This window comes from Ipomoea nil, unplaced genomic scaffold, assembly GCF_001879475.1.
Source record: "Ipomoea nil cultivar Tokyo-kokei standard unplaced genomic scaffold, Asagao_1.1 scaffold3314, whole genome shotgun sequence".
Taxonomy (NCBI): Eukaryota; Viridiplantae; Streptophyta; class Magnoliopsida; order Solanales; family Convolvulaceae; genus Ipomoea; species Ipomoea nil.
The window spans coordinates 2,287,458-2,296,629 of record NW_017619742.1 but is presented as its reverse complement, the minus strand read 5'-3'; the positions used below and the strand labels follow the sequence as shown (position 1 = coordinate 2,296,629).

At 40.5% G+C, this 9,172-nt stretch overlaps 1 long non-coding RNA gene across 1 annotated transcript; it reads right to left on the bottom strand.

Moving 5' to 3' along the window:
* Positions 1 to 573: 573 nt before the first annotated feature.
* LOC109169317 lies at positions 574 to 1,660 on the bottom strand. Its single transcript, XR_002052211.1, has 4 exons — positions 1,460 to 1,660; positions 1,290 to 1,366; positions 891 to 976; positions 574 to 769 (listed from the first exon to the last, which is right to left on the bottom strand). It is a non-coding gene; the product is annotated as an uncharacterized LOC109169317 (long non-coding RNA).
* Between the last annotated feature and the right edge of the window lie 7,512 nt (positions 1,661 to 9,172).

Genomic DNA, 9,172 nt, shown 5'->3' with positions numbered 1-9,172 from the left:
TCCACTTTTGATTTGATGTATGCCACAGTCGTAATTGAATGTCACCCTCATTCCCATTACACACATGAAAGTTTCCGAGCTTGATTTCCATCCACCCATCAGAACGACTATTGGGAAACTAACCGCAATCTTCATAAGACTTTGTCTTTGCTAGAGAGACCTGAGAGTATGATATGTATATATAAATTGCCTCAAAATTCAAGCATATATAGGATGGAGGAGGAATCGAAGAACAAAAATTGAAGGAGACCCAGAGACATCATATATAATTGGATGAGAAATATAAGTTATTGTACTTATTAATATTTAATAGTCATTTATTTGATCAAAAGATCAGAGCTAATTATTATTATTATTATTATTATTATTATTATTATGTTATATATATATATATATATATATATATAGAGAGAGAGAGAACGAATTCGTGTGCCAATTTTGTTCCCTCCACTCTTACACTAATATAGAGATTAGTTTCCATGCCGTAATAATATTATGATTTCCTCCCTCCACTCTTACACTTTCCATCTTCTCCGGATATACATATGTATTAGTGTGCCAATTTTGTTTGTGCATCCAGCCGTATCTGGCGTTGTCCTTCTCATATCTCACAGCTGCCAATGCTGTATAAACATCTTGAAAGGTTCCACTCTCTTCAAGCTTGAACACAAGATACGCAAAATAACAACTCATCTTATATAAGTACCGAATGTCAAACGATAATCCGATATCGAATGCGCTAACTTTCTCTAGCTTCGCAACCTCATGCCTATACACAATTAACCAAAGTTACATTATACAATACATACATACATATATATAATAGAGAAATTGAACAATACATGCAATCCTTCCATAATATTATAGTTAATTAAAATTACATTCCATACTCGGTGCCCAAGTCAGAAGTCCAAATCCAATACGTAGGATTATGACCCCAGCTGATCCTTAGCTTCCTTGCTTCAAACCAAAGGCTCTGCACAAAATATATTGTGTAAGATAATTAAAAGATTTGTTCACTTTTAGTCCCACGGGTATTGTGGCACTAACAATATTGATCCATGACTTTCAAAAATTAAATATTCATCCCATCATTGTTTAATATAATACAAATATATATTCTCCTACAAACCAAGAATAACAAACCACTACTAAATAATGGCCACATAATTAAAACTTCATAACATATAAAGCTTTAAAGTGTGCTGTAGCAAATACTGCTAATTAACAACTATGATATGAGATACATTTATTCAATGGATACACAGAGATCAGAAGAGCTAACTTACTGTCAAACCATGGCAGACGCTTTCAACTTCACAGGTCTGTTCGTTGGAACAATCTTCTTCTTTAGCATGGTCCTCATCTAGTATTTAATCATAAAAATTAATTATCGAAACTAATTGGAGTTTAATTAAGATAAAAAATTAAGACGTTAGTTGAGATTAATTATACAAACCTCGTTGAGTATTGGAGTCTTTAACTTCTATATCATATCCGTAGTTGTCATGTTGCTCTTTTTTAATCCTCTAAGCAGAACCCACAAGGGAAGCGCAGCAATACTCCAACTGAATTAACTGGAGTGTGATGATATCTCCAATCCACTCTGGCATCTCTTTCAACTCAAAGCAATTTCTTAAGAGTAAGCGTTCGAGAAATGAGCAAGACTTTTAACTTTGGGAAGTCACCTTCTCCAATTAGTTCCCACTCTTTTCCCACACACGCAAAGTTTTTGAGCTTAAGTACCTCCAGTTTGGGCAGCATACTAATAATACTCATGGCTTCCCATGTTATAAGAGTTCTCACAAATGTCAACTTGAGTCCTTCAGCGTCCTTGTTGATACAGGGAGCTCGCATAATAATTACCTCCAACCAAGGATTGCACGGTTCCTTCACTTACCCATTGATGAAACCACTTGCTTCTCTGTCGCAGTGGGCAATGGCGAAAAACTCCATAGTGACGGTATATGCTGGAATGTGCAATTTCGTATGCAAGGAGGAGACTTTGTCGCAAACTTCCATATATTGGAGTTTTCTGGAGCTGATGCCATTTTGGGTGTCCAATGGCTAGAAGGTCTGGGCAAGGTGGTAACAGACCACAAAAACCTAATGATGGAATTTGAATACGCCTGGAAGCCTATTAAACTGGTAGGACTTTCAACACCTAATGCTGTGCCAATCTCCAGCCACCAATTGACACGCCTTCGCCAAACCAACGCTATAGCCCACTGCTACTTGTTAAATCTAATACCCACTTGTCCTCCCACAGATCCTCTCGACCACCCTCACCCCACTATACAAGAACTCCTCAACCAGTTTCCGGATGTTTTTAGCGTCCCAAACGGCCTTCCTCCGAGCCGAGTGCTAAACCTCAAAATTACCCTTTTACCTCAAGCGGCTCCGGTGAACGTCAAGCCATACCGCTACCCTCATTTTCAGAAAAATGAAATTGAGAGACTTGTCCAGGAAATGCTACGAGATCATATCATTCAACCCTCTACCAGTCATTTTTCGTCACCAGTCTTGTTAGTCCGAAAGAAGGATGGGTCCTAGAGATTCTGCGTGGACTATCGAGCTCTCAACGCTATCACTGTCAAAGACCGGTTTCCTATGCCAACGGTAGATGAGTTGCTCGATGAACTGCATGGTGCGGTCATATTTTCCAAGTTGTATTTGCGTAGTGGGTATTTCCAAATCCGAGTTCATCCCCCGGACATTCCAAAGACTGCGTTCAGAACTCACGAGGGTCACTATGAATTCCTTGTGATGCCTTTCGGCCTTACTAACGCACCAGCTACCTTCCAAGAAACTATGAATTCGGTCTTCCACCCATATCTACGAAAGTTTGTGTTAGTCTTTATAGATGATATTCTGGTTTACAGTCGTTCTCTTTTTGACCATATTCACCATCTCACCGTTGTTTTGGAAACGCTCTGCCAACATCAACTTTATGCGAAACTTTCAAAGTGTGATTTTGGCCATGTAATTTTGCATTTTCTCATTTTAAGATTATTATTAGAGATAATCAACTGATGGATTGGACTGACTGAATCGGAAACGTGAATTGTTCGTCAGTTAGTTAGATTGTAGAGATGTTTGTAGAGGAAAACATAGAGCAGATAATAAAACAACACATACGATGTTTACCCAATTCGATACAGTGTGTATCTACATCTGGGGGACGATCACCAAGGCGTCCAATCCACTAACTCATAATCCAATGTACAAAGGTAGAGAAACAACTATCTCACCCAAGTGCCCCACACAAGGTATGTACCCAGTCTACAAAGGTTTAGTGGATTGTTGAAGGCAGAGAGCCACGCGTGCAGAAGTCCAATGAAATCCCTTCAATTGGAGAGCTAACTCTGATGCAGTCCGCTTCAATGACGCAGTCCCACGTTGTGCCCACAACTGAGTGATCTTCGCGTCCTTTCATTTAAGCAACGATAGTTCTTCTCAAGTTCTTCATCATAATTACCAAGAACTTATATTCTTGAGAAGAGGCATGATAATCAAAGATATGATTCTCTGTGTAGCATGGAGTGTTTTCTTCTTCTTAAAACCGTAACCCTAATTCTTGACCGAATAAGGATACTTATACTTCCTTGGTAAGAACACTCTCCAAAAATATCTTTGATTGTAGATGGTAGGACATATTGTGAAGAATGTAATCTTAAAGATTCGGTCCATACCTTCCAAAACAGATCTGCTGATTATCTTTCCAAAACTGTTTTCTCAAAACGCGTTCAGCATTTTGGAAACATCTTCCTTTATCAGATCTTCAGTGTCATTGCGTCTGTTGATGAACCTGATCAATCAGTCTTCTGTAATAACAAACAGACACCAAGCTAAACCCTATCTTAGTTTGCCATAATAATATTGCCAATTATATGTTGGGGTTTTTTTTTGGAGAAAATTAAAACACTAACAAACTCCCCCATTGGCTATTATTTGGTAAAACAACTCGACTAAGATAAACCAATAAACTAGGGATAAAAAGGAAGATAACTGTCGCATAAAGGACATAAGTCTGAATTACAACCCATAATAGAAATAACACAGCACACAAGTCGTGCTGGACAAAAACAAGTAACATTCTTCACAAAGCATGGGGCCATCACAAACACACGCCCAGACAGGGCCAGAAGATACGAACAGTTAACACAAAAAAAAAAAAAAAAAAAAAAACTCCCCTTGAGTTTAGGCACTCCCCCTTTTTGCCAAAGATAGACAAATGAACATTTAAGCATTCGGACCTTCACTATCAGACTTCACATTCTCAGCAGCAGCAGACTCAGTCAAGCTCAGACGAAGCAGAGCAGTGGCAAGTTCAGTACGGGCTGCATTCAGCTGATTCGTGATAATGCCATTCACGGTTTCAAGCTCAGACACACGAGCCTTCAGACGGAGGGATAGCTGCACATCTCTAGCATGTGGCGAGTCGTCAACATTAGGACAAGCTTCAGATGATGATGGAGCAAGAACTGGTGTAACATCCCGGATATGCTTGCCGATCAATAGACGCGGATCAACAATATAGAGCAGAGATGGAGTGATAATCTCGCTTGGCATAGGTACCAGGCCTTGCGACGTCAGAATGCCATAAATGAGATTTGGATAAGGCAGTCTTACCTTCTGTTTCCTTGGATGAATGAGGGTGAGATATGATAGAATATCCATTTTCCCAGATCAATGCTCATCTTGGTGCCGATTCTGAATAGAAGCGCAGCCAGTTGCTTGCCTACAGTATGAAAGTGTGCAGATGGAAGCCAATTGTGCAGCGCAATACGGTGTAGGATAACATACTTAGAGGTGACCACCGAGCTTGACAAGGTGTCAGGATCACCTGTAGGCCATACTGGAGACTGACCACCAGTGAGAGTGCGTGCAACTAAATCCCAGTCCGTAATCTCTTCTTCATCAACAGCCTTCAAGCCATAGTAGTCATTAATCATGTCTGGACCGAAAACATACCACTTTCCTCTGATGAAAATCTGCATGCACCGGGTCCCCGTAAGGTTGTCAATTTCTTCATTCAGATTACAGTAAAACTCGTAGGTCAGCAGCTTCAAGTAGGGGCAAATTGAGGTTACAGTCTTCATGAGGCCAACCTCACTCAGCAAGGGTAAAACATCACAAACAGAATTTAACTGATTCTCATCAACTGATCGCTGAACAATGAGTTCACGTCGCACCATAGTCGACCATTTGTCTTGAGCTGTAGCAAAAACAAACTGTGCTTGTAAATAGTGGTGTCAGGACTGTTAGAAGCAGCTTGAACATCAGGAGTGACACTCCTTGCTCTTGACCTTGTAGAAGCTTTCATTTTTCTGGGAGCAGTGGTGGAAACAGTCGCAGGGGCCTTATTCTTGACTGATGATCTCAGGGTTTTAAACACCTATTGGACATGTGGGTCACTTTCAGCCTTAACCGACTCAGCTGATCTTCGTCTCTTCTCTGGTTGAACAGAATCAAGATTGTCATCACCAGTTTCCACAGACACTTTTTCTGGAGTGCCTTTGCGCTTAGATTTCCTTGTCTCTCTAGCAGGAGAATGATCAGTAGGACTTGGAGAAACCGAATTACTTGTCTCAGACACTGGGGCAGATGAAGATGCAAGTAGCTTGGAAACTTCCTTAATCTTGAATGTGGTGGAGTCTGGATGTGCTGTCTTTTCCACTGTGAGGGATCTAGGGGAACCAGACAATGGGGCTTGTGGATCATAAACCTCAGCTAGGATTTTCTCATCATCACTGTCTATCTGCATAGAGAGATCATCAGGGTGGATAACTCTATATGGTTCAGGTACAGAGGTAGAGGGTAAACCCGCAAAATGTCGGATGTGGTCAAGACTTTCAGCCAAGGTAGAGGATGTATAAACTGGAACTCCATCAATCGAATCAGAGGGACGAGGGCTTGTAGGTTTGACAGCTTCAAGTTCAATAGACAACTTAGGAGAAACATCAACCGGGCAAACTTCAATCGGTGACTTAGCAGCATCAGATACAGGCACAACAGAAATTGCAGATCGCGCAATATCAGCATAGTAAACAACCAGACTCAAATTTTCTACCTTATAAGATTGTTGAACTTCTTCTTCAGACTCACTGTCAAGGGAAACTTTTGTAGACTCAATTTTTTCAGAAAATAAACTATGAGGATCATCAGACACAGAGGATTTCGTAGACAGTAAAGCATTCTCATTATCAGATTGTGCAATGGGCAGAGCAGACTCAATATCATCAGAAATTAAATCATCAGGCTTATCATGAGAAATCTCAATAGGAGTTTCAGAAGTATTAGACCTGTTACAAAGAATCTCAAGACGATGTTTGGCTTCGTTATGTGCAGCTTAAAGATAGATAGGTTGAGCTACTGCCCGTCGACGCGAGACTTCTTCGGATTCTAGAGCCCTTTGGGTAAAATATTGGAGGAAAGCCCCATCACGGTTTCCATCTTCAGGCTCAGGAATGGACGCAGGGCTAACATCATCACTCGCTTCTGAGGCCAACATCAAAAGATCACTTGTATCATCGTCTGACCAATCCGCATAGAACTCCGGGTAGTCTGAAATCACTGTGACTATGATTTTGTTGAGGAGAGAAGAGTCAAGCTTCAACTTCTTTTTCATTGCGAGTTGGAGAAGAGTTTTTACATGCTTCGTAGCTGTTTCTGGTGAATGGAGTTTCCTTCCCAGCTTGATGATAATATTTCTCACTGCATCTGCCATAGTTGTGTGATTTGGGAATGAAATGAGAGAAACCCTAGGTGGAGGATCAGTAAGCAAATAACAGTGAGGAAAGTAGTATTTAGGACTCTTCTTCCATCAAAATAGACCCGATCAAATATATAATCCCAAGGGTGATGAACACTATTTAATGCGGCTGTCAGAATGCATGCAGTTGATGTGATTGACGCAACGGTATAGCTCCTTTTTAGGGATTAAACGGAAGATTTGAATTTTGAAAAGAAGAATTAATTTTGGTAACCAAGGTTAAGATATTATCTTAACATAAACAGAAGAGAGATTAAAAAGGAAGTCAAAGATGTAATATTGACCCATGATTGAGACCACCATACACTCTCCTTCTGTATTATTATTCTGCCTTATTGATCAATCCTGCAGATTCCCAGAGCAGATCTGAGAATCTCAAACCGATTTGCGTCCAGAGGCTTAGTCAGTATGTCAGCCAATTGCTTATCTGTTTGAATATATTCCAACTCTATCTCCTTTGATTCTACCAAGTCTCTGATATAGTGATGCCTTATATCAATATGCTTCGTTCTGGAATGTTGAACTGGGTTCTTTGAAATATTTATTGCACTGACATTGTCACAGTAGAGTGTCATAGTCCTTTGTGTGAGGCCATAATCTAGAAGCATTTGCTTCATCCAGACCAACTAAGTGCAACATCCTCCAGCTGCTATATATTCTGCCTCTGCAGTACTTAGAGAGATTGAATTCTGTTTCTTGCTTAGCCATGATAAGGGGGAAAAGAAGTTAGAGATGAAACAAACTAACTGCTTCATAACAAGCCTAACTAACTGCTAATGAGCTAACTGGCTGATCTTTATTATTTCCACTTGCTTGTTTGTATGAACCTCCTGTATGTGTTAACACTCCCCCCCCCCCCCCCCCCCCCCCGCAAGCTGGATTATACAAGCTATGTAAATTCAGCTTGGAGATCAGACCATAGAAGGAAGTCTGGGCATGTGGCTTTGTAAATACATCTGCTAGCTGACTAGTTGTAGAGACATGAAGAAGCTTCGACACCCCTCTTTGCAGCTTCTCCCTTACTAAATGGCAATCTATCTCTATGTGTTTTGTTCTCTAATGAAGCACAGGATTTTCTGCTATAGCTATAGCTGATATGCTGTCACAATACAAGGTATCTGGGGAACAATCAGATATTCCCAAATCTTGCAGAATGTAAACTAACCACTGGATCTCACAAGCTGCAGTGGCTAAGACCCTATATTCTGCCTCTGATGAACTCCTTGATATAGTGACTTGTTTCTTGGACTTCCATGAGACCAAGGATGTGCCAAGGAAGGTACAAAAACCTGTGATAGATCTTCTAGTGTCTGGGCATGCTGCCCAGTCAGAGTCAGTGAACCCCTTTAGCTGCAGGGAAGAATTTGTTGAGAAGAAAAGACCTTGACCTGGGGAGGCTTTAATATATCTTAGAACCCTGTGAGCTGCCTGCATATGTATGTTGGTAGGGCAATCTAAGAATTGAGACAATTGTTGAGTAGCATAACTAATGTCAGGTCTTGTGATGGTGAGATAGAGTATCTTTCCTATCAGCCTCCTGTATTGAGTGGCATCTTCTAACCTTTCTCCAGTAGTTTTGCTGAACGTAACAGATGTGACCATGGGAGTTTTTGCTGGTTTACATAGAGAGAATTTTGTTTCTTCAAGAAGTTCCAAGGCATACTTTCTTTGTGTCATGGAGATACCTTTATTGGTCCTTGCAATTTCCAGCCCTAAGAAAAACCTTAGTGACTCTAGGTCTTTGATATGTAACACATCATCCAAATATTTCTTAATCTGCTGGACTTGTTGCATGTCAGGACTTGTAACCACAACATCATCAACATAAATCAGAAGAGCTACAAAACTGTCCCCTTTTTCTCTAATGAATAAGGATGAATCAGATGTGGCTTGTTTGAAACCCATGTTCACCAATTCCTGAGTTAGTTTGAGATTCCACTGTCTACTAGCTTGTTTAAGACCACAGAGGGATTTTATCAATTTGCATACCTGTCCAGACTTTAGAGGGGTGAAGCCATGTGGTAATTTCATGTAGACATCCTCATTTAAGTCCCCATGTAGAAAAGCATTATTGACATCTAACTGAGGAAGAGCCCATCCTTTTATTGCGACAACTGCAAGTAACATTCTGATGGTAGTGATCTTGGCTACTGGACTAAAGGTGTCCAGATAATCTACCCCAGGGGTTTGAGTGTATCCCTTAGCAACCAATCTGGCATTGTGTCTTTCTATGGTCCCATCAGCTTTAAGTTTAGTCTTGTACACCCATCTGCACCCTATAGGCTCTTTATTTGGGGGTAGGTCTGTGACTACCCAGGTATTGTTGGCTTGTAAAGATTTAATCTCACCTTCCATGGCCTTTCTCCAACACTCTTCTTTGATGGCTTCATTATAGTT